The sequence below is a fragment of the Sapajus apella genome, unplaced genomic scaffold (assembly GCF_009761245.1).
Source record: "Sapajus apella isolate SASKATOON/1434 unplaced genomic scaffold, GSC_monkey_1.0 scaffold8, whole genome shotgun sequence".
In the NCBI taxonomy this organism is placed as follows: Eukaryota; Metazoa; Chordata; class Mammalia; order Primates; family Cebidae; genus Sapajus; species Sapajus apella.
The window spans coordinates 45,754,470-45,781,688 of record NW_022436948.1 but is presented as its reverse complement, the minus strand read 5'-3'; the positions used below and the strand labels follow the sequence as shown (position 1 = coordinate 45,781,688).

General features: G+C 37.9%; 1 protein-coding gene across 3 annotated transcripts in view; it reads right to left on the bottom strand.

Moving 5' to 3' along the window:
• Nucleotides 1-27,219, bottom strand: part of EPHA6 (EPH receptor A6) — a 970,705-nt gene that overhangs the window by 396,847 nt on the left and 546,639 nt on the right. The gene's annotated exons all lie outside the window — the stretch shown is intronic.

Genomic DNA, 27,219 nt, shown 5'->3' with positions numbered 1-27,219 from the left:
ATTTTAAATTAAAATACATTACAAAAGACAAAGAAGGACATTATATATTAATAAAAATTTCAATAAAGCAAGAAGACATATAATTATAAGTATTTATACACATTACCACAGACCATTAAAATATATAAATAAAAAACTGATAGAATTGAAGGGTGGAATAGCTCTACGATACTAGCTGGAGATATCAATACCCATTGTCAATGATGCACAGAGAAACCACACCAAAGGCAAGTAAGAACATAGTGCTTCAACCACAACGAACCTACTAGATCTTACAAATGTAAGTAACAACAAGAGCACAGACAATTTTCTCAAGTGCAGCTACGACATTTTCCAGTGTAAAACAACATGTTAGTCCACAAATTAAGTTTCCCCAGATTAGAAAATATTGTTATCATGCAAAGTATCTTCTGTAACCACAATAGCATGAAGTTATACATCAATAACAGAAGAAAAACTGAAAAATTCGCAAATTTCTGGAAATTAAACACCATACTCTTAAGTAACCAGTATATCAAGAAAGAAATTACAAGAGAAATTAGAAAACAGAGAAGACTCAAAACAAAATATGACATACCAAAACTTATAGAATGTAGTAAAACAGTCCCTAACCTTCTTGGCACCAGGGATCGGTTTTGTGGCAGACAACTTTTCCATGGAATGGGGGTGACGTGGATGCTTTCAGGATGATTCAAGTGCATTACATTTATTGTGCACTTTATTCATATTAATGTTACATTGTAATATATAATGAAATAATTATACAACTCATCATAATGTAAAATCAGTGGAGCCACAGCTTGTTTTCCTGCAACTAGATGGTCCCATGTGGGGGTGATGGAAGGCACTGACAGATCATCATAAGGAGCCTGTGATCTAGATCCCTTGTATGCACAGTACAAAATAGGGTTCACACTCCTATGAGAATTGAATTCTACCAGTGATCTGACAGGAGGCAGAGCTCAGGGCATAATCCCAGTGAAGGGGAGCAGCTGTAAATGTAGATGAAGCTTTGATTGCTCACCTGCTGCTTACCTGGTCCATTGTTGGTACATACATATTTACAACTGCTACATCCTCTTGCTGAATAGGCCGCTTTATCATTACATAATGGCCTTCTTTGTCCCTTTTTGTAGTTGTTATCTAGAAATCTATTTTGTCTGATATACATAGAGCTACTCCTGCTCTTTTTGTTTCTTTCTATTTGCATGGAATATCTTTCTCCAGCCCTTTATTTTCTGTGTCTGTCTTTATAGGCTAAGTGTTTTTCCTGTAGGCAATATAATGTTGGGTCTCATTTTTAATCCATTTATTCAGACAATCTGTGTCTTCTAAGAGAAGAGATTAATCCATTAACCTTCAATGTCGTTTTTGGTAAGTAGGGACTTAACTCCTGCCATTTTGTTGTTTGTTTTCTGGGTATTTTGTGGTCTATTCTTTCCTTTTCCTTTCCTTCCTATTTCCTTTTTGTGAAGGTGTTTTTTTCTAGCAGAATGTTTTAATTTCTTGCTTTCTGTTTTTTCTTTATCTGTTGTATTTTTTTTGACTTGAAGTTATCATGAGGCTTGCAAATAACATCTTATGACCCATTATTTTAAACTAATGGCAACATAACCGTGATTGCCAAAGCAAACAAATGAACTAACAAACAAGAAGAGATAACTAATAAAAACTCTACACTTCAACTTCATCCCTCCTGTTTTTAACTGTTTGTTGTTTCCATCTATACCTTATTATATTGTCTATGTCTTCAAAGTTTTGTAGTTATTGTGTTTGATGGGTTCATCTTTTAGTCTTTTACCCAACATATGAGTAGTTTACACACCATAGTTACAGAGTTATAGTATTCTGTGTTTTTATGTGTACCTACTATTACCACTGAGTTTTGTACCTTCAGATGATTTCTTATTGCTTGTTAGTGTCCTGTTCTTTCAGACTGAAGAACTCTCTTTACCATTTCTTGTAGGAAAGTTCTGGTGTTGATGAAACCCCTCAGCTTTTGCTTGTCTCAGAAAATCTTTATTTCTCTTTCATGTTTAAATGATACTTTTTCTAGATTCTAGGATAAAACATTATTTGTTTGTTTGTTTTCCTTCGGCACTTTAAATATATCATCCACTCAGTCCGGACCTGTAAAGTTTCCCGTGAGAAGTCTACTGCCAGACACACTGGAGCACCTTTGCATGTTGATTTATTTTCTCTTGCTGCTTTTAACATCTCTTCTTTATCCTCATCCTTTGGGAGTTGAATTACTAAATGCCTTGTGGTATTCCTATTTGGATTAAACTTGCTTGGTGTGCTATGACCTTTTTGTACTTGAACACTGATATCTTTCTCTGGGTTTGGAAAGTTCTCCATTATTATTTGTTTGAATAAACTTTCTACCCGGATCTCTCTCTCTCTACTCCCTCTTTAAGGCCAATAACTCTTTGATTTCCCCCTTTTTTTTTGCTATTTTTGAGATCCTGTAGGTGTGCTTGATTTTTAAAATTGCTTTTGAATCCTCTGACTAGCCGACTATGTGTATTTTCAAATGGCCTGTCTTTAAGATTATTATTTCTTCTGCTTGATCAATTTCGCCGTTGAGAGGCTCTGATGCATTCTTCAGCATGTCAATTGCATTTTTCAGCTTCAGAATTTCCATTTTCAATCTTTTTGTTAAATTCATCTGACAGGATTCTGAATTTCTTCTCTGTCTTATCTTAAATTTCATTGAGCTTCCTCAAAACAGCTATTTTGAATTCTCTGAAAGGTCATAGGTTGGTCACAGGTACCTTATTTAGTTTGTTTGGTGAAGTCATGTTTCCTGGATGGTCCTGATGCTTGTGAATGTTCATTGATACTTGGGCACTGAAGAGTTAGGTATTCATTTCAGTCTTTACAGTCTGGGCTTCTTGGTACTCATACTTCTTGGGTAGGCTTTCCAGGTATTCAGAGGAAACTCAGTATTGCAATCTAAATCTTTGGTTACTGCAATTGTATGTGCATTAGGGGTCACTCCTCGTCTAGTAATACTGACTTTTGCAGGTTCGTAGAGGCACTGTGTGGTTGGCCTTGAGTAACATATAGGAAAATTCCCTGGATTACCAGGTAGACACTCTTGTTCTCTTGCCTTACTTTCCCTCAAACAAATGGAATCTCTCTGAGCTGATCTGCCTGGAGCTGGGCAGGGGTAACATAAGCACCCCTGTGGCCACCACCAGTGAGACCATGCTGAATCATACCTGAAGCTAGCACAGTATTGGGTCTTGCCCAAGGCCAGCACATACCACTGCCTGGCTGACACTGATGCTCACTCCAGGCCCAAGCGCTCTTCAGTCAGCAGATGGCGAATCCAGCCAGGCTTGTTTCTCTCCATTTAGGGCTGCATGCTTTTCACTGCCCTTGCTTGGTCCAGAAATGCTGTCTGGGAGCCGGGGCCTGAGGTAGGGATCTATTTGGGGCTTTATTCTAGTTCTGCTATATTGGCACCCAAGACCCAAGAAAAATGTCTTCCCATTCTTCTCCCTTCTTTCCTTATGCAGAAGGAGTTCCTCCCCATGGATCCCACCACCCTACGCCTGTGGCAAGTACTGCCTCACTACTTCTGATGTTCACTGAGGACCTAGCACTCTTTAGTTAAGTTGCGGTAAATGCTTCCAGGCCTCGTTCTGTCTCTTCATAGCAGCAGGATCTGGTGCAGGGCAGATCCAGAAATGCTGTCCAGAAGCCAAAGTCTGGGATCAGGAACCACAGGAGTCTGTGGCCCCCTATGGCCTATCCCACTGTGGCTGAGCTGGTGTCCTAGCTGGAAGACAGTTTATTTTACTCTTCCATCTACATTCCTCATGCAGAAGAAATCTCTTCAGATGGCCCCACAACTGGGAATGTGCTGGGTCACACCTGAAGCCAGCATGGCCCTGTCTGTCACCCATGGCCTGTGGTGAGCGCTGCTTGGTACCACTGAGGTTTATTCAAGATGCAGTAGCTCTTAGTCAGCACGTGATGAATCCCGCCAGGACTGGGTCCTTCCCTTCAAGGCAGTGGGATCCCTTCTGGCACAGAGTGTGTCTAAAAATATCACTCAGTTTCCCTTCCTGACACCTTACACTAAAATTAACTCCAGATGGATTAAAGACTTAAACATAAGACCTAATACCATAAAAACCCTAGAAGAAAACCTAGGCAAAACCATTCAGGACACAGGCGTAGGCAAGGACTTCATGATCAAAACACCAAAAGCATTGGCAACAAAAGCCAAAATAGACAAATGGGACCTAATCAAACTCCACAGCTTCTGCACAGCAAAAGAAACAATCATTAGAGTGAATCGGCAACCAACAGAATGGGAAAAAATTTTTGCAATCTACCCATCTGACAAAGGGCTGATATCCAGAATCTACAAAGAACTAAAACAGATTTACAAGAAAAAAACAAACAAGCCCATTCAAAAGTGGGCAAAGGACATGAACAGACACTTTACAAAAGAAGACATACATGAGGCCAACAAACATATGAAAAAATGCTCATCATCACTGGGCATCAGAGAAATGCAAATCAAAACTACATTGAGATACCACCTCATGCCAGTTAGGATGGCGATCATTAAAAAATCTGGAGACAACAGATGCTGGAGAGGATGTGGAGAAATAGGAACACTTTTACACTGTTGGTGGGAGTGTAAATTAGTTCAACCATTGTGGAAGACAGTGTGGCGATTCCTCAAGGACCTAGAAATAGAAATTCCATTTGACCCAGCAATCCCATTACTGGGTATATATCCAAAGGATTATATATCGTTCTACTATAAGGACACATGCACACGAATGTTCACTGCAGCACTGTTTACAATAGCAAAGACCTGGAACCAACCCAAATGCCCATCGATGACAGACTAGACAGGGAAAATGTGGCACATATACACCATGGAATATTATGCAGCCATAAAAAATGAGGTTTCCGTGTCCTTTGTAGGGACATGGATGAACCTGGAAACCATTATTCTCAGCAAACTGACACAAGAACAGAAAATCAAACACTGCATATTCTCACTCATAGGCAGGTGTTGAACAATGAGAACACATGGACACAGGGAGGGGAGCGTCACACACTGGGGTCTGTTGTGGGGAAATAGGGGAGGGACAGTGGGGGCTGGGGAGTTGGGGAGAGATAGCATGGGGAGAAATGCCAGATATAGGTGATGGGGAGGAAGGCAGCACATCACACTGCCACGTGTGTACCTATGGAACAATCTTGCATGTTCTTCACATGTACCCCCAAACCTAAAATGCAATAAAAAAAATATCCAGGAGCTAGGGCCTGGATGGGGTCCTCAGAACTCTGCTTGGTGCCCTATTTTACTTTGCCTAAGCTGGTATCCAAGTTGCAAGACAATGTCCTCTTTACTCTTTCCTTTCCTCAAGCTGAAGGAAGGAGTTTCTCCTGGACCTGTGAACTGCCCTGCCTTGGGATGGGGGAGGGGTGATGCAAGCACTCCCCACTTGGCCACCGTGGCTGGTGTCACGTGCACCCCAAGTCCACTGGTTCCTAGCACAGCACAGTGCCAAGCCAAGGCCTCCCTAGGAATTGCTGGCCTTGTGGCCTAATCTACCTTTCAAGTTTAGAACTCTTGGGTATTCAGCCCATGGTGGTGGGGATAGCTGGAACTCAAGTTCTGACTGCTGGGATGGACACTTACCCTCTAACTAGGGCTGGTCTAAATGTTCCCTTTGTGAGCACCAGCTGAATTCCACCCCATGCTTCTTTCCACTGTGACAGGGCAGCACTGAGTTCCATGCAAAGCCCACAGTCACTGCCTTTCTCTCCTCGAAGCACACACTCTCTCTCCGCGCCACGTGGCTGCTGCTAGGGGATGTGAGAAGGTGGTGTTGGCAATTTAAGACTGTCTTTCCTACCCTCTTCAGTGCCTCTTTCCGTGGTGTGTTGTTAAAACACATCAATTACAGGAACTGTAATTGATCACCTGATTTTTGGTTCTTGTGAAGGTGCTTTCCTGTATGGACAGTTGTTCAATCTGGTGTTCCTGTTGGGGGAACTATCGCTGGAGTGTTCTATTGGGCCATCTTGAACCCTTGAACCCAAATATATTTCTGATATTGCCCCATCATATGTCCTGAGGCACCAGTGATTTAAAAAAAAATACCCTTTTGTTCTCTGTTTTTCAGACTGAAAAATATCTACTGATCTACCTTTAAGTTCATTGACTCTAGGTCATTTACAATCTACCCTTAAGTCCATCCCCATCATTGCCTTAAGTATAGAACATAATTCTAGATATGTGTATTAGTTTATATGGTTTCTTATTGTCAATTTGTTTTCATGATCCATGCTATACATAGTTCCAGTAGTAATGGAGGCTATGTTTATTAATAAACATTTCTTTCAAATGTAATTATTTATCTTTGATTATGATAAACCAATAATATAATAAGCTATATTATATTAGTAATGGTTAATATCTACTCTCATCTCATCTTCCAAACTATGCTCTCCCCAGCCCCAACTCCCAGATATTATGAATCAAAAAAAAAGTTTTCTTTTATGACTTATAGTTTAACATTCTTTTCAAGGAAAATTAAGTCTAGTTTTATCATCTATAATCATCTTCTAATGAATATGATAAAACCTAAGACCTCAATGTATTCCCAAATTGGCAAAAGTTGAAATGTATACTTCTAGGATGGCTGATAATTTTCTTCTGTAACAAACAAAAGAAAGCATAACTAAAACAACAGAATTCTCTTTAGTGAAATACTACATGTACATTGTTTAGGATTTGTCTGATGACATGTTTAGTCACTGCTTTATAAGCACTAAATAGACTGATCCAAGTCACCTCGGAGTTGAAGGTTGGCCATGGTCTGTTTTTATTGTATAAGAGCTCAGCTGGCATCCCAAATGAGGTTTTCCAGCCCAATTCCACTGTATCAACTCACATCTTTCAATCGACAAATTGCACTTTGGCATGAACACAAGGATGGATGTCTGCCATTTTTTTGGTCCCTTGTATAATAGCTATGAACATATGGAATGTGTTGTTCAGTTTTAGAGCTTGAGGATGGCAGGTTTAATTGTACTAAATATGCAAAGAATGGATGGCAAGTTGAAGACCAAATAGGCTGAGCAGGAGATGTACAAGGTCATTTAGCAAGAGCTTTTTATGCCACATTAGGATTCCCTGACATCTCATATTTCAATTTTATCCCACAGATTATCTTTGCCTTCCTTTGTTAACCTTGCATAGTTAGAACCTGTTAGAAAGAAAAAAGAGATTTTATATATATATATATATATTTTTTTTTTCTTTAGGGCTTCAGATGTACAAAAAATGCAGAAGAAGCAATAGAGAGCCTGATTTGGAATGAACATGTGGCATATTTTCAAGTCTGAAAGCTATCCAAAAATGCAATGGGATGCCTTGGAAGTTGTTAAGTGCTGTATCATGGAAGTGCTCAGGCTAACACTGTCCCACTTGAATAGGCTGTTATATAAAAAAAGAAGCGAATGATGACAAGTGGACTAGATGTGTGCTGAGGTGTCATCTAGGGCATCCATTAAGTTATATCTGCTCTACACAAAATACTATTTTCAGGAACCTTTAAAATAAATAGTTTTGATTTACTTTCTTTTGTTGTGGCCTTCCTACAATGTTCTCCTTAGGACCACTATATTTGTGAAATTTCCAAAAAATGAAGTCTGCAAGAAAATATTCAACACAACACGTGCATGGGGTACGTCTTTAAAATGTTCTGCATTGTGATAGTCTGTAGTAGCTGTTTTGCTAATTTAACTGTAAACAGTAACAGCCTTTACAATCTTCCCAGCGTGTTTCAGCAGTTCAACCACGTCTTTCAGGGCCTAGAATGTTTTATACCACTCTGTCATTCTCAGTGGGAATGCTTTTTACGGTCAGGCTTTCTGCTTCAGTATCACAAGACCACTCTTAATATTCCAGATATCTCATTTTTTCTCTACAATATCCAAAGATGGAAGAGTGAAAAGGAGCAAGACAAAGCTCCTTCTCCAATGCTATGTCTTTTGTTAGCAAATTAAAAATTTCCCAGAAACAAACCATGGGCGTTACCCTGCCATATCATTCGTGAGAGCTAGGTCATATTGGTCCTCTTAGACCAAAAAGCGGCAAAAGAAAACAAGATTATCATGATTAGTTTAGACTATTATATCTCAACTAAGAGTGGTACTGCCCCCTAATAGGTATTCATAAACCACTGGGAGCAATTTTTAAAAATCGTCTTCCTGCCTGCAACATAATGCTGGAAATGAGTTGTGAGGGGCTAAGATTAATATATATGATTCTATGATCAGAAAGTCCTGCTCAATGAAGACTTTGAAACTTTCTAAGTCTCAGGAAAAGCACTAGTCTGGGCAAAACTGATACCTTTCCTTGGATCTAGGCACATTACTGGCTGAAAAAAATTAGATTTATGATGATAAGGAAAAGAAGAGGCTGTGTGGTAGGCAAGCAATTATATCTGCCACAATTTTTATACTTTCTCTCTATGACTCCTTCTTTTATTTTTGTACATCTCTGAAACCACAAAGGAAATGCACATTTAAAATTCTGAATACCCTGTGGAAGATACTATGTATCACTTTGACTAGCTATTGTTTTTCACAATGCTCCATATTTCCGCCTCAATAAATATGGGTTGACGATGCTGACAACGGCATGTGTGAGGAGTTGTTAAGTGGCCTGAAGAGAAATGTAAGCTACCTGGTGATTGTGACTGTCAAAGCATACACAGGTACTTGAGGTTGGCTATACCCAAAAGCCTGAACTTTGATTTTTTTTTTATATATTAATGGAACTTGAATGCTTTTCAAAACTAAAATCCTGATCAAAAAATAAAACTAAAGGCAATATTGTTCTCTTTTATTAAAAGCCTTTATAAGAGTAAAATGGAATTTTGATAAAATGAATTTAAGGAAGATTTTAACAATACATGGAAATTTATACCAAGGTAAATTGTAAGGATACGTGAAGGAGTGATAGGAAGTAAGTTTTACTATTCAGATGAGTACTTAACAAAAGTTAGGATATATAAACAATTTTACAGGCAGAATAAAGGAACTCTTGTTAGGAAAGAACCATGAAAATCTGCTGAAACATTGAACTCATTTGTTAAGGTATTTTAATTATTTCTGATAATTGTCTATTTGGTAAAATTATATCAGCCATCTAACTAAACTTAAGAAAGACCATCATATCTACTCCCTCGCTTCCATAATTATTACTCCCTGTTGCATGGAATAAAAACATTTATTCATCTGAGCCCCATCCAATTGTCTATGCTTCCAGACTGTTCTCCCACCATGACCTACCTTATGATTCACTCAGTAGTCAAATCTTCAATGAACGCATGATGAAAAGCCTTCCTGACATTAATATATGTAATATTTTACCTAACTCTTTCAGTTTCCTTTATTTATGTAATTTCACAAAGTACATTTTGTGACTGTGCTCACCTAGCCTACTTATGCATAATTAGTTGCTTAATAAATGCTTTTTCAATCTGATAGTGATAAATTACCTTTTTCAAGTATAATAACAATTCTCAAGTGACCTGAAAAAATTGCTTTATAATCGAAAAAAAATCTACCCCATCTTATATGTGGAATCAAGATTGCTTTAAAATAACTTGGAAGAAAGTAAGATTAAATTTATAAAGATCTGATATTTACTTCTGCCAAGTTTTAATATATATGCACATTCACTTGCTCTTAAACTGTTATATTAGACAGAAAAAAAAATTTTTAATTCAAGAAATTAGCCCAGAGTTAGAATGTGAATAGCACAGTCAAATGAATTTGTAACACAGTCTAACAGCCATCTTTATTATTAGATTTATATGTTTCAAGGATAAAGGTAGAATTTTAGAAACATAATATTTAGCCTATGGCATTACATTCTTTGTAATGAATCATGTACTCTTCCATTCCCTGCTGCTGTTTTCACATAGTCTTACTCTCTCATGTTAGCATGGGAAGCATATATGTAAGATAATTTATTTCCTGCACAAACACAAAAAGAGGGTTGCCAAAAAAATAAGTTTGAAATGTTTATAAGTGCATTAAACAAGGGACATTAGTTTTGCCAGTAATGTAAAATTTTAGAAAATCAGATAAGTCTCTGTAGCATAACTTAACACTAGATGTTTGTGACTTGAGAATTCTTTAATTAAAGATGTTTTGATATATGGCTATCAAAAGATTTAAGTTGCAAGTTAATTCTTATATGTGAAAATGTACTTGCAAGATAAATTCATTTTTGAAATGCTGAAGTTTATGGAAAGAGTCCTTTCAATTGACAAAATACTTCAGAAGGGCATGCAAAATTTCACCAAGAATGTTGATGCAACACTGAATCTGGTCAAAGGGAATGACTAACAACTATCTTTTCTCTAAGAACCACGGCTCTTTTATCAATTAGCTTAACTGATTTAATCATAACCCTTTCCCCTTCCAATTTTTTTTCCTAGGAGAAATAGCCTTAAATTCATGTTCATTGGAGTCACTTTCAAATATTATGTTTCCTAGAATTACTGTACGAATATATGCTTCTCTCCTGTGCTCAAAAAGTCAAAAAATATTCACTGAATGATTTATTCATTAAATTTACTTAGCAAATATTTTTTGGACATTTACTCTGTGATAGGCGCTGGAGATGTAATAATGAACAAAACAAACATAGTTCTTACCCTAGTGAAGCTTGTATATTTTATATATAAGAAAAGTTAGTATCAATTGATAAGGTGAATATATCAATTGAAACGATCACCATTTTTGAAAAATAGAGAATTGACTGTAAAGAAGCCAAAGTGAATAAAGGGAAGTAAATTATGAAGATATTTTAATAATTTAAAATATCTGAAAATGGAGACACAACAAAGTGAAGTCTGGATGATAAAACCTACAGGATTTTGTGATGCCTTGAATGTCCAAGGAAGGGAAGAGCAGATGTTAAATATGATGGTACATTTCAGAGACAACTGGTGATCTCTCTAATTACCATTATTCCTCTTTTCAACAGTAATAAAAATGTTTGTGAGCATCACAGAATCCTTCCAATTTTCTGGTTCACATAAACCCAACTAGAAGACTCAAGTTATCATCAGACTCTCCTTCATTTATGAAGTCATTTTTATGTGTCAGGCATTTTATAAAGGCATAAAAAAAGATATAACGCAGGAATAAAAGATTCCTAGGAAAATACCTCATATTAACATGGAGTCCCTCTTGCTGCTTCCCTACACTTGGATTGCATCTCAATTTCTCCATGATAATGTCCGTGATTATGTCCTGTAATACAAACATTTTGTGTCCTAGCTAAAGGCCACATTTTGCAGCCTCATTTGAAGCTGTATATAGCTATGTGACGAGGTTTTAACCAAAAAAATGTGAACATCTGATGTATACAAATTGAGTCATGTTTGTAAAACAGAAGAGTATGTCCTGTAGACTCTCTTTCCTCCTTTCCCTTATAATCAGTGGAATGGGGGTGTGATGGTGGAAGTTGTAACAGCCATTCTGCATCGAGAGATAGAAGTCCTGAGGACGACAAACTAATGGGTCCTTGGTACTCTGAAAACATTGTATTATCTCTGGACTGCTAAGAAGGATAAACTTCTACCTTAAATACATAATTATATATGTTTTTTAAACAGTGACTTTGTACAATTAGCTTTCTTTTTATTTTGGTTCCCCGGCTAAGTGTTTTACAATACACTTTTCTGTACCTATTTTCTTCAGTGCTAATTCCTCCCTTGAGAGGGACTTAATTTTGTCCAGCCTCTAAATAAAAATTGTGCATCTCAAAAATTTTAACATATGGTTGCAGACTTTGAAGGGAAGAACACAAGGACTTTAGGAAGGTTACAGTTAATTAGTTGATGAACTGAATTATGCAAAGTAAAAGAACAGGATAGCACACCCAGAACCCTCTGGGAAATATATATATATATATATATTTAAATATATATATATATATATATATATACACACACACACACACATATTTCCCCTCATTGGGTTTTCCTCTATTTGCCTCACTTTTTAATTTGACTTCTATGAAGTAAGCAATCCAGAATTTACCTCTTTCTTCGGCTTCCAACATTTACGACAAAGTGACCATTTGGTTGTAACACAAAATCCAATCCTATTCTTTCTCCTTCCATTTTTTGTTCCTTCATTTCTTCCTTCCCTTCTTTTCTCTCTCTTCCTTTGTGTGTGTCTTAGATTATATAGAATTGGATATTCTTTCCAAGCTAATAAAAAAAAACCCTGTATAACTGAAGGGAGCCAGAGCAGCCCACCCGCTCTGGGGGAATCCGCAGCAAGGATGCTGTGAACATTGGGTGAACTCCAGAGAAACCAAACCATACTAAGGAAATGTCTATGTCTTGAAAAAGAACAGAGAGGCCTAGAATAAGATAACCAACTCTCACTGACCTTACTACAAGACAGTTGCTAGCTAAAGTATGTTAGCCAATGTGTGAAAATTATAATCACAGGCTGTTCCAAGTAACCACACCCTCCCTCTACCATATGCTTTGTAAACATATAAAATAAAGTGCTCTGAGACAAGTCGGGGCCAAAGAGACCAACGCCATCAGCTTTTCGGACCGCCTGGCCCAACTTTGTCTATGTTTGCCTGTATGTCTTTCTTTATCCCCTGCTGGGTAAGTCTGAGATCAAGGTATTGGCAGATCTGGTGTCCAGTAAGGACACGTTTCCTGGCTTGCCTATGGCTATCCTCTCCTTGTATCCTTACATGGTGGAGAGGAGAGACAGAAGAAGAGGAAGCAGCTCTCGAGTGTCTCTTCTTCGAAGGGTACTACTCCCATGAGGAAGGTTTGATCTACTTACTTCCCAAAGGTCTCACCTCCAAACATCATCACATTAGAAATTAGGCTTATTTTTTTTTTTTGCAAGGGGACATTATTCAGTTCATAGCACTCCACCCCAGTCCCCTGTAATTCATCTCCTTCTCACATATAAATACACACATTTCTTCCAAAAATTGCACAAGTCTTAACTCATTCCAGCACCAATCCTAATGTCTAAAGTCCAGTCTCATTTAAACATCGTCTAAATCAGATATGGGTGAGACTCAAAGTAAAAGTCATTGTGAGCCAAAACTCCCCTCCAGCTGTGAACCTGTGAAACAAAAAAAGTTATGTGCTTCTGAGTATAAGGATGCGAGAGGCATAGGATAGACATTTTCGCTCCGAAAGGAAAACAACTCAGGCAGAAGGAAGCGTAATAGTCCCCAAGCAAGTCTAAAACACAGGACATCAAATGCCATGAGGCCTTAAGGCTCAAGAACAGTCCTCTTTGTTTGGTCTTATGGGCCCACTGGGGCCTTACTGGCTCAACAGGGCAGCTCTGCAGTAGCTCCATGCCCCAACCCTGCCCTCTTGATGCCTAGGTGGTGTCCCCGATGATGTCTGAATCACCTTTGAAGTCCTTCTTACCTTTTCTTCAATGATACCGTACATTCACAGTTTTCATCACTCCGTCTCACTTTCTCTGTGTTCTTTAGTCCCATCTGGTAGTTTTTTCTGGTGCCTTAATTTCCTCTCTATCACTGGCTTCTGGTGAGATGGCCAATTAAGTCTATGGGTCAGACCCACACTAATCTCCTTATCAAAGATAGGTTTGCCATACACTTGGTGTTCTCTTCTGAATATACTCTCTCATTTTTTGTAATACAGACAGGCAGGCTTAGAATTTTCCAAATCTTTAAGTTCTAATTTATTTTTGCCTAAAAATTCCATCCTCAATTCATTTCGCCCCTCTTTTATTTTACTATATGCTGTCAGAAAAATCCAAGAGGCCACTTCAACACTTTGGTTAGATATCTCCTCAAGGGAACATCCAATTTCATTCCTAACAAATTGTAACTTCTACGGAACAGGAGAACACAAACACAATTTAGCCAAGTTCTTTGCTACTTTATAACATTGCCTTTCATCAAGTTTTTAATAACATGTTTCTCATTTCTGTTTGAGACTTCATCAGAATGGCCTTTGCCAACCATATTTCAATCAACTTTCTATACATAATTACGTATGTATTCTCTAAGAGGACAGAGGCTTTCTCTACAGCGTTCTTCTTTTTTATCCTGAGCCCACACTGAAATTGCTTTGAAAAAATTCTTTTCACAGGAATGTTGGCTTTTTCTAGCACATACCTCAAAACTTTTCAAGCCTATACCCATTATCCAATTGCAAAGCTGCTTTCAGTTTTACATATTTACTATAAGATTTCTCAACTTCTCTGTACCGATTACTGTCTTGATCAGCTTAGGCTGCTGTCACAAAATACTATATATTGGGCGGCTTATACAATAAGCATTTATTTCTCACAATTCTGGAGGCTGGATGTCTGAGATTAAGGTGCTAACCGATACAGAGACTGAGTTAGGGTTCCCGTTCTGGTTGGCAGGCAACTGTCTTCTTATTTTATCTTCCCATGGCATAGGACAAAGAGACAGACAGAGAGACAGAGAGAGAGAGAGAGAGAGAGAGAGCGAGCACGGAGACAAGCTTTCCCGTATATCTTATCGTAAGGGACTCCACTTGCTGACCTAATTAACTCTTAAATACGCCATCTGGAAATACTATTACATTGAGGGTTAGGGTTTCAACATATGAATTTTTTGGGAACACAAACATTCAGTACAAAGCAAATCTCAAAACCATTATGTGGTAGTCTGAGGCTACACACCATATGATTCCACTTGTATGACCTTCTGGAAGAGGCAAAACTATATAGGCAAAAATAGAATCACTGGCCGCGTGGGCTAAGTTCGGTTAGGAGGCTGACTGTAAAGGCAGAGAAGAAACTTGTTTGAATTGATGATGGTGCTCTGGGTCTTTACTATGACAGCGATTACAGAGCTCTATACATTTGTCAAAACTCATCCCTCTGTCAAATTTAAAAGGGTGAACTTTACTGTATATAAATAATACTTCAGTTTTGTACTTAAAAATTGGAATCAGAGGTAAGATTTACTTAAAGATAAAAACACACAGAAACCACTTTTACTATAAGTTCCAATTCTTTCCACACCAGGCTATGAAAATTAGAAAGTAAAAGGGAGAAAAAGACTGCTCTTTGCCTAATAACGTGTAGGCAAATTTTTGAAAGAGCCACAGTTCTATAGTTACCTTTCTCTGTTTCTCTCGATATCCTGCTATTTCTCTCTCTATGTTCCAGAAAACTTGAAATAGCTTTGATATATTCAGATCCAAAATGTGGCTTCTACATATGTCTACATATTTTGTTCTACAGCTCTTCATTTTTCACAATTGTCTTTCTCACCCTCTCCTCAAATACAAATTTCTGTCAATACATTTTTTCTTAGAAATGTATTTTGGAAAATGTAAAATTTTTCTTAGTAGTATATTTTGGAAAATGTATTTTGGAAAAAGTTAATATAAATACATGGAAGCATGAAAAACAGAAAGGTACTTGGAGAAAGAATACACCTCTCTTAAAATTAAATTACTGTAACATCAAAGCAAGTCAAAGCTTTCGATTATATACATAAAACATTACATTATAAAGAATGAATTATATGTATGATCCAATGTATAGTATATGTTAAACTTAATATATGTTAAAATTGGCAGTGAAGGAGAAAATGTTAATGTTTTTCTCTGAAAGCCTGAGCACAATACCATAGCATGATGAGAGACTCCAGCTGTGGAGTCAGCTCTTCTAATTTGCTTCCTTTATTTCTTAGCCCATTCTTTCCCTTTCCTTTAAAGTACACAGAACCTCTTAAAGTTCCAAGTTGTTTTTTTCTGACAACCACTGCGCCCAGTGCTTTTGGTTCCCTCCACAGAAACATTTTTTCCTTCCTTGCTAGTGAAGGCAGATTCCATTCACTTCTTGGATATTCAGGTATTTCAGGGGAAGCTGAGCCTACTCTGCCTCTGGCCAGGAAACAGGTGTTGCCATTTTATTTCCTTTGCCAGCAAATGACCTTATGGAGGAGAAGATGGCTTGAGACTTCTGGGAGCAAATTTTCTCACACTTTAAAAGGGATATGAGTAAGGCAGTATAGATTGAGTTGTGCCCCCAATCCCAAATTCATATATTGAAGCCGTAACCTCCAGTGTGACTGTATTTGGAGATCTGGCCTGTAAGGAAGTAATAAAGGGTAAAAGACATCATAGGGGTGGGACCCTAATCCAACAGAACTGACATCCTTCTCGGAGGAAGTGACACCAGAGCTAGCTCTCCTGCTGTGCTAACACAGAGGAAAGACCCAGGGAAACACAGTAAGAAGGTGGCTGTCTACAAGTCAGGGAAGAGAGGCCTTGCTAGAAACCGAATTTGCTGCCACTTTAATCATGGACCTCTATCCTCCAGGATTGTGGGAAAGTAAATGTTTTAACCACCCAGACTGGAGTATTTTGTTAGGGTAGCCTGGGCAGACTAACATATAAGAGAAACACTCACTGTCCCCTTCTTGGCTTTGGACTTGGCTATGATGTGAAAATGTGATGATTGACTCTTCTGTGCTTATCTTGAATTCATTAAAGAAAAAGCCTGGGAGAGCAAAAGCCAACAGGCTGAAAATATGAATTAGAGAAAAAGAATGTCAGTCCTCCATGATTTTACTAAACTCTTCTATAAAACCAACCTCCAACTCCTCATTCGCCTCGTCACTTCTTAGTCGGATTCCTACCTGCTGTTACCCCACCTACAGAGCTCCAGTGATGGTGGCAGTGATGTCTCCAACCACGGTGGCTGCGGAAGCACAGAAGCAGCAGGAACTTCTACATATACAAAGGTCTTTGGTCAAGAACTGCCTGAAAAATAATTTTTACCATGGGAAAACGCAATATTTAGCCTGAATCCTTCATGCTACACGGTTGGAAATAAGAGTCCTATCTTTTGTAGCACTTGTCCTTAATAGGCTCAAATACTCATCTCATAAATTTTTTACCTACTTTGAAATTTCATCTGGAAAAATAACATTTAGGTTATCACTGTTTTTCATAGATCCCAAGCACTCTGGCAAGCCAGCTGGCTCTGGTCCAGCTTGTGACTTTTCTTGGCAGAAAAGAGGTTTGGTTCTTAAACAGCTCAATGGGAGCTAATCTACCAAAGCTCAATTCTGTTTTATGCCCTTCTGTGACATCGCTGAAGGCCACCTGTCCACTTCACAGTCCTTGTCACTCACTTCAGGATGTGAACTGCTTCTTTCAGGGTGGGGTTATGAACAGTGAGCTACCGTAAACTTCTATGTGCCTCTCTGAGTATGTGTGGTTTATTTTACTGCTTGGTGGCCTAGGCTCATAGCAATACCGGTTTGAAGTTTTCTCAAGTCTTGTGAAATCTTTTCTTTTTTCTTTTATTGTACTTTAGGTTCTGGGGTACATGTGCAGATCATGCAGGATTGTTGCATAGGTACACACATGGCAATGTGGTTTGCTGCCTCCATCCCCGCATTACCTACATCTGGCATTTCTACCCAGGTTATCCCTCCCTGACCTCCCTGCCCCTTGCTGTCCCTCCTTGGCCCCCTCCAACAGACCCCAGTGTGTGATACTCCCCTCCCTGTGTCCATGTGTTCTCATTGTACAACATCAACCTATGAGTGAGAACATGCAGTGTTTGATTTTCTGTTCTTGTGTCAGTTTGCTGAGAATGATGGTTTCCAGATTCATCCATGTCCCTACAAAGGACACAAATTCATCATTATTTATGGCTGCATAGTATTCCATGGTGTATATGTGCCACATTTTCCTTGTCCAGTCTATCACTGAAGGGCATTTGAGTTGGTTCCAGTTCTTTGCTATTGTAAACAGTGCCTCAATGAACATATGTGTGCATGTGTCTTTATAATAGAATGATTTATAATCCTTTGGGCATACACCTAGTAATGGGATTGCTGGGTTAAATGGAATTTCTATTTCTAGGTCCTTGAGGAATCACCACACTGTCTTCCACAATGGTTGAACTAGTTTACACTCCCACCAACAGTGTAAAAGTGTTCCTATTTCTCCACATCCTCTCCAGCATCTGTGGTCTCCAGATTTTTTAATGATTGCCATTCTAACTGGCATGAGGTGGTATCTCAATGTGGTTTTGATTTGCGTTTCTCTAATAATCAGTGATGATGAACATTTTTTCATATGTTTGTTGGCCTCATATATGTCTTCTCCTAAGCAAAAAGAACAAAGCTGGAGGCATCCTGCTACTTGACTTCAAACTATACTACAAGGCTACAGTAATCAAAACAGTATAGTACCAGTACCAAAACAGAGATATAGACCAACGGAACAGAACAGAGGCCCTGGAGGCAACGCCACACATCCACAATCATCTGATTTTGACAAACCTGACAAAAACAAGCAATGGGGAAAGGATTCTCTATTTAATAAATGGTGTTGGGAAAACTGGCTAGCAGTGTGCAGAAAGCAGAAACTGGACCCCTTCCTGACACCTTAAGCTAAAATTAAATCCAGATGGATTAAAGACTTAAATATAAGACCTAAAACCATATAAACCCTAGAAGAAAACCTAGGCAAAATCATTCAGGGCATAGGCAAGGACTTCAAGACTAAAAAAACAAAAGCACTGGGAACAAAAGCCAAAATAGGCAAATGGGACCTAATTAAACTCCAGAGCTTCTGTACCACAAAAGAAACAATCATTAGAGTGACCCAGCAACCAATAGAATGGGAAACAATTTGTGCAATATAGCAATCTGACAAAGGGCTAATATCCAGAATCTACAAAGAACTAAAACAGATTTACAAGAAAAAAACAAACCCATCAAAAAGTGGGTGAAGGACATGAACAGACGTTTTTCAGAAGAAAAGCTTTTCTTATATGTTTTAGTTCTAATATTTATCCTAAGGGAGGTATTAGCATCCCTGTTTTATAGAGACACAAGGTAACTTGGCTGGCGTGATCAAGATAGTAAGTGGAAAATACAGCATATAAACTCAGATTAGCCTGATGCCAAAGCCCACGTTGTTACTTCAGTCTACTGCCCTTGTAAAATATGTTATGAGAGAGGGAATGCTCAGATACTATTAAATTTCTTCTCTCCAGGATGAGGTAAAAAGTACTTTAAAGATAAACCAGGAAGGAGTGATGAAGAAACGGAAGCCTAGGGGTTACAGTGAAGACCAGGATAATGCAATCTTTGGTGATTCTAAGTGCTGGGTCTTGTTTAGGTTCAGCCATGAAGTGTGCTGGGGCTTTAGAGATGTATTTTTTACACCTGTCCAGCATACCTGTATCTACTCCTCATATAAATGTACCTCCATCTCTCTCCAAAGTCCATGTGATTCTGATAGTGTCATTACTGGACTCCGTTCCCGTGACTAAGTGGCTTGTCTAGAAGCAGCTGTTACCTAAGCCAGGACAAAGATTGATAAATCACTGAAGATGGTGAGAATTCAGGCTTCTCCCTTCTCTAAGATTATGAAGCAGCGATGACTTAAGAGAGGATCAGTAGATAGCCATGTTTCCAACTACTTGTAATGAGCCCGTGTGGTAGGAGAGATGAGACGGGGAAGATGATGAAGGCAGAGACTGAGAAACAACAGTGGTGACTGAGCTCCTGCTTCCAGTGTCTGAGGTCCCTGGATATGATCTGTGTTCTGTGGCAAGCCTTTTGATCACATGAAATGTTTCAGCACCTCTCCACTAAGTCTTTTTCGCCCTTTTTGCATCTCTATCACTTGCAAGCCAAAGAATACTGTCGACTTCAGGGGCTGGGTAATGCAACTAACACTCACTTTAAACAGTAGTTTCCTAAGTGATATGGTAAATTTGCAAACTGGGCAAGTGACAAATCTCAAATATGTGATATGATGTTTGCAAGCCTTCTGGAGCTTGTAGGCTGTGGGGCAATATGTGAAGTCAGCTATAATAGGGTTGGCACTATCTTAGTTTCTGAGATTTACAGAGTGATTCATTTGAGTTGAAAAGGAAGTCTAGTGTCCTCAAGGCAAGACCACAGCTGAACATGTTTGGAGTTCAGGCAAGAGCTGTAAGGGTAGATAATACAAAACAAACAAAAATGTAGCCATATGATCTGGTGATCTGGGCAGATGCTCAGACTGAGGGTTAAGGATGCATTTCAAAGACCCTAAAAGTATCAAAAGACTCATCTTAGGTGCCATATACATTAATCAGGTTTGTGACAGAAGAGTTACACTTCAGGGATTCATTCATCAAGCTTTAATTGCATACCTACTGTGATCAGACGCTGTGGCTGTGACCCAGGTTTAGTTCTAATTGGCAGAGGATCTAGTCTGAGATAAATATATAGAATTGTACCATGTGGCAGGATTGTGTGGGTAGAGGATTTTTAGGGGTAGACTTTCAAACCCTCAAGGGCTAACAGATTTTACTCAGTTGTGGAAAACACACACACACACACACACACACACACACACACACTCTCATTATATGAAACTTGTTCATACTACTCCAATTCTAGTCTCTTCACTGAGATCAAAACTCATATGTCCAAATGCATATTCGATATCATCACTTGGAAATCGGAGAGCGTATCTCTAATTTAACATGGCCAAATAAAACAGTTCCTCTGCTAGTGTTCCCTGGCTTAGTAAATGGCTACATCATCTACCCACTCTGAGTTGCTCATCTTCAAAGGACTGAGCGACATGATTAATTCTCATGGCATAAATATGATTACTGTGATAAATCTAATAGTTTATCAACTAAACCCTTGACTTTTATTTTAATAAACCTTACATTTCTGAATATTGTAGTTCTGATGCTCTTAGAGGATACAGCTTTCCTGGCTGATACACTCATTTTTCCAATTGTAATCCAAGGTTAGTAGATATGTGGCATTCCTAGGAGGTAGGTTCCCCCTTTCGACCGTAAGTGGGAAAGGTTTACAGCACAAATGTTGGATGAATACCAATAAAATATTTCTGGCAATGGATATTGCTTTGTCATCCATCCTGCATGCTATGTTCCTTGAAAGTATCTCCTGGATAAACACTGACACGGTATAAGTAGAATTCATGTTGTTATTTCTTTTCATTCTTTAACCTAGTGAAATGGGGAGTAAGGGAAAAGGTGAGAATGATTAAGGAGAGAAATAGAATGACTTAGCAAATGGGTCAGGCCAATTAAAGTTTAGCACTCCACAAAATAATAAGTGCCTGGGACTAATGAAAAGAATTTTTAAGGTCACTTAGGTCTTTAAACATGTAATTTACTGTTTGAAAATCTTCCTTTGAAATGAACACTGACTCTGAAGAAGTTGCAAATTCACTTTATAATAAGTCAAAGATCAGGTACATCACCTGCTGGTAGAAGAGGAACCCTCTAATTTGCCTGTTTCAACCTCTGTGATAATAGTAAAATCCATGAATCTGTGATTCAAAACTCATACCTGATATGGTTCTTTCTCTTTGTATTTTATAAAAGATTTTAAACGTTTAGATATTCTACTATTTTTAAAGTACTACAAGAGATGTTGAGAGAACATTGTATAATGGTATGTTTTATTAAATATAGATTTTTTACTACTCATTTTCAGCCCAGAGTCCTGGTTTCCTGTTACAGTAACTGTTCAACTTAGCTGCACCCTAGATAATCTGGGAGGGAGAAAAGCACCAGCCTATTTCCAAGACCTGAGTTAAATATATGGGCCTTTCCTTTCAAATGTGTCACAGTGAAGAACATGTTTCTCCTTTGTGCATTAATTTCTCTGCCTATAAAATAAATATTCCATGTAGCTCATGTAGTAAGATATCTCTGAGACATTAAGCTCTTTTAGTTGAGTTTTGTAAAAATGCAATAGAATTATGATTTCTGGATCTCATTCTTGGTAAGAATGAAAATAAATCTTTTGTAAGCACTTCAGAATAATAGAAGAATTACAATAAACTCCCAAAAAGAGAGACTGTACTTGTGTTTCTGATGTCTGCTAGAATCAAACAATTTATGTAGGCATATGTCCTATGTCAAATATAGAACTAAGGTCCAGCACAGATAAAATCTGAGACACATTTCATGATTGGCTCCACCACTTTCTTCACAGAAATCAATGACTAAAACAAACTTGGAGGCATGTAGAGAACATTACACACGACAGCAGGACACTCTTTATTCAAACACCGGGCTGAAACCAGCACTGCAAAAATCATAACAGAAAATACTGCAGTGAAAGAAATCTGACCTAACCAATTCCATATCTTGTTTCTAACCTCCAAGCTGTCTTTGCTCTTTCCCAGGCGTAGGCCAAACTAACTTTGGGAGGAACTTAGCGTACAGTGTAGCTTTGAAACAAAGCTGGTAACAGCTCTTTCCCAAACCAAACCCCCTTTCTGCCTGGGTACCAGATTGCCTTTGCCAGCCTAACAGGTTAGCTACAAGATTAGAAATTATGGTTTGGAAGTCATGCAACTGGAGGCTGAAGGATTCTAAAACTCTCCAAATTGTTCCTGGGGATAACATCACCATTGTAAAACCTAATATAAGTGCCTGAGATATCTTGCAGACTTTGTACTCAACAGATCAGCTGGCACCACCCAGATCAATAAACTGGCTCATCTGGTCTTGTGGCACCCATGCCAGAACTGACTCAGCACAAGAAAACAGCTTCAACACCCTGTGATTTCATCTCTGACCCCACCAAGCCGAACTCCTGATTCACTGGTCCCCTACCCACCAAATTATCCTTTAAAATTCCAACCCCTGAATTCCTGGGGAGACTGATTTGAGTAATAGTAAAATTCTCCTGAACAGCTGGCTCTGCATAATGACTCTTTCACTATTGCAATTCCTCTGTCTTCATAAATCGGCCCTGTCTAGGCAATGGGCAAAGTGAACCTGTTGAGTGGTTACACTGCTATGAACAGATTTGTGTCCCTTCAATATTCACATGTTGGAGATTTAACCCTCAGTGTGATGATTGGGGCTGTACTTTCCATTAAGTCATGAGGATGGGGTCGTGATGGTATAACTAGTGCTTACATAAGAATAGACCAGAGAATTTTGTCTTTCTGTCTCCCTAGAGCTTGAAGGTGTAGGTAAAAAGCAGCCATCTGCCAAGCAGGAAGACAACCCTCACCAAAAACTGAATTTGCCAGCACTCTGATCTTGGACTTCCCCGCCTCCGAAATGCAACAAATAAATGTTTTTTATTTAAGTCACTAATTCTATGCTATTTTGTGATAGCAGCCTGAGCTGATTGAGATAGTTCTTGTACTAAGAAGTGGAGGGCTGTTGTAACCAAGAACTAAAAATACTGAAGCAGCTTTGAAACTGGGTAAGGGATGGAGGCTAGAAAAGTTGTGAGATTCATGGGAGAAAAAGCCAATGGTGCCATAAAGGAACAGTTAATTTTGGCAAGGAACTCGGAAAGAAAAGAGAAGAGCTGTGCAGGAACTCCTGTCTTCTTAGAGAATATGTTAATATTCATGAACAAAATAATGGTAGACGTCTTAGTCCATTTGTGATGCTGTAGCAAAATACCTGAGACTAGGTAATTGATAAACAACAGAACTTTTTGTTCCTCACTGTTCTGGAGGCTAAGAAGTCCAAGCTCAGGTGTATTCCAAATGTATTGCAGTTATTGCGGATGGCTGCCTTCTTCCTATAACCTTAAGTGGCAGAGAGAAAGAGATATAGCCAGAGACAGAAAGCAAAAAGGAGAAAGCATGCTCTTAGTGATTTCCCTTCTACTAATTACATGATGAGTACCCCACACTTGTGATCTCATGACGCCTAATGACCTTCTGGAGACCCCATCTCTATGGGAGTTAGGTCCTCAATATATGAATTTTGGGGAGACACAATTAAACCTGTGCAGAAACACATGTCTGCTGTGTAGGCCACTTGGTCTGCAGCGTTTTGTTATAACAGCCAAAGCTGACTAATAAACATGCATAGACTATTCACAAAGGTGGAGTATATCACTGGCTATAAAACAAACTGAAATCATACAGAGTACATTCTTAACCATAATGGAATCAAATGAGAAATCAATAGGAGAAAGATAAAAGAAAACTGAAAAACAATAGAGAAATCACTTAAGTAAAAAGCTATTTCTATGAAAAAAGTCAATAGAATTATATTTTCAGCTTAGTAGAAATGGACAAGTTCTTCAAAAACCACAAATTACCAAATCTCAACAAGGATGAAAGAGACCATACTGATAGCTACTTCACTATTAAAGCGGTTGAATTTATTATTTAAAACCTCCCTTTTACCTAGGCATGGTGGCACACACCTGTAGTCCTTGCTACTTGGGAGGCTGAGGTGGGAGAATCGCCTGAGCCCCAGTATCTCAAGGTTGCGGTGAACTGTGTTTGTGGCATTTCACTCCAGCCTGGGGGACAGAGAAAAGTTGTCTCTCAAAATAAATTAAAAAATAAATAATAAATAAATAAAAATTAAAAAAAAGTAAAGAAAGAAAGAAAACAAAAAAGAAGTTTCCTAAAATATTGTCCAGGCACAGGTGATTCTACCAGAGAATTCTACTAAACGTTTTAACAACTAGGTAAGAACTAGGCACTCAAACTCTTACAGAAGATCTCTTCTCCTTTTAGAAGCATAGGGAATGCTTCTCAACTCATTTATTGAGGTCAGCATTACCCTAATATAAAAACTAGAAAAATATAGTTTTAAAAATAAAGAAGATCAATATATCGTATTAATGCAAAAATCTTTAACCCAGTATTATAAACATTAATTAAGCAATGTATAACAAAATTATATACCATAATCAGGTGAGATTTCTTCCACATTTATACAACTGTTTCAACATTTGAAAATAAAAAACTATAAGCTAAAAATAAAATTTTTATTTTTAATAAGCTATTTCAATAAGCTAAAAATAAAAATGATATGATTATATCAATTGACATAGAAAAAATATTTGACAAAATCCAAAACCCACTTATGATAGAAGCACTCAGCAGGTTAGGAATGGAGAGAAATTAACTTAACTTGACAAAGGGCATATAAAAAAACATACAGATAACATCACATTTTGACAGTGAAAGACTGAATACTTTCTCCTTAAGTCCAGGAACAGGACAGAATGTCTACTCTACTACTATTATTCAGTGTAGTACTGGAATTTATAGCCACTGCAATGAGAAAAAAAAAAAAAAGAAGAAGTAAAACACATACAGAGTGGGCCAGGCACAATAGGTCATGCCTGTAATCCTAGCACTTTGGGAGGCTGAGGAGGGAGGACTGCTTTAGCCCAGGAGTTTAAGACCTGCCTGAGCAACTTAGTAAGTCCTTCACTTCTAAAGGAGAATATTAAAAATATTTATCTGTGTGTGGTGGTGTGTGCCTGTAGTTCCAGCTACTTGGGAGGCAGAGGTGGGAGTATCACTTGAGCCTGGAAGATCAAGACGGCAGTGAGCCATGATTGCACCACTGCACTCCAGTCTGGGCAACAGAGTGAGACACTTGTCTCAAAAAAAAAAAAAAAAAAAAAAGGCATACATAGTATAAAGGAAAAAATAAAGCTCTTTCTGGTTGCGGATGACATGATTGTCTTCACAAAAAACCTCAAGGAATATACAAAAGGCAAAAACAAAAATACACCCCTAAAATGAATAAGCGAGTTTATCAAAGTGGCAGGATACAAGATCAACAGCTAAAAACCAATTGCATATTTACATACTAACAATAAACACGTATAAACCAAAATTAGAAACTCAATACCATGTGTAATTTTTCTAAGTAAAATTAATACTTACATATACACTCAACAATACATGTACAGGATCTGTATGCTGAAAATTATAAAATGTTGATAACAGAAATCAAAGAGAATCTAAGTAAACAGAGATATACTTTGTTCATAAACAGATAACTAGGAAGACTCCACATGGTAAAGATGTTAATTTTCCCCAATTTGAGCCATAGGATTAATGCAATTCCTATCAAAATCCCAGCAGTTTTCTGTAGACATAGACAAGCTTATTCCAAAATTCATATAAAAAGACAAAGACCCTGGAATAGTCAAAAAATATTGACAAAAAAAGAATAAAATGGGAGGAATGATCTATGTGATATTAAGCCTTACTTTATAGTAAAGTAATCCAGACAGTGTTGTACGGAAGGAAGTATACACATATAAATCAATGAAACAGAATAATGAATCCAGAAATAGATCCACACAGATGTGCCTAAGTGATTTTTGACAAAAGTTCAAACGTAATCCAATGAAGTAAGTCTATATCCTTTTCTACAAATAATGCTGGAACCAGTGGCATCTACAGGCAAAAAACTCAATCTTGACTCAAACCTAATATCAACTGAAAATGAATTACAGACTGATGTACATGTAAATATACTTAGAGTATAAAACCATAAAACTTTTAGAAAAATAGCACAGGACAAAAACTTCAGAATTTAGGAGTCAGCAATGAATTCTTTGACTTCACACCAAAGTAGTATCCAGAAAAGTAAAACTGATAAGTTAGACCACATGAAATAAAAACCATTTTCCTCTATGAAAGGCCAGGTAGCAAAGATGAAAAGGAAAGCTACAGGCTGGAAGAAAATATTTGCAAACTATATATCTGAAAAAGGAGTAGTACTTAGAATATACAAAGAACTCTCAAACCTCATCAGTGAAAAAAAAAATCAAAAACAATCACTTAGAAAATGTGAAAAGAGCATGAAAAGACATTTCACTGAAGATGCATACAGATGGCAAATAGGCACATAAAATTATATCCAATATCATTAACCATGAGGAGAATGCAAATTAAAACCTCAATGAGATATACTACCCATCTAATGTAATGGCTAAAATAAAAAAAGAGTGATGATACCAAAATCTGGCAAGGATGCAGCAAAACTGAATCACACGTATTTTGCTTGTGAGGATGTAAAATGATACGACACTCTGGAAATTAGTTGCACAGTTTATTTATATACCTAAACATGCAATTTCCATAAGGTCCAGCAATTCCCTTCTGGGCATTTATCCCAGAGAAATGATAACTTATGTTCACACAAAAACCTGTGTATAAATGTACATAGTTGTTTTTCGTTTAATAACTAACAAATGGAAATAGTCGACATTCTTCAATAAATGAATAATTATACAAAACTGGGTACGTATATACCAAGGAATATTACTCAGCAATAAAAAGGAATGTAGTACTGATACAACTTGGATGAGCCTTGAGAAAATTATGCTGAGAGAAA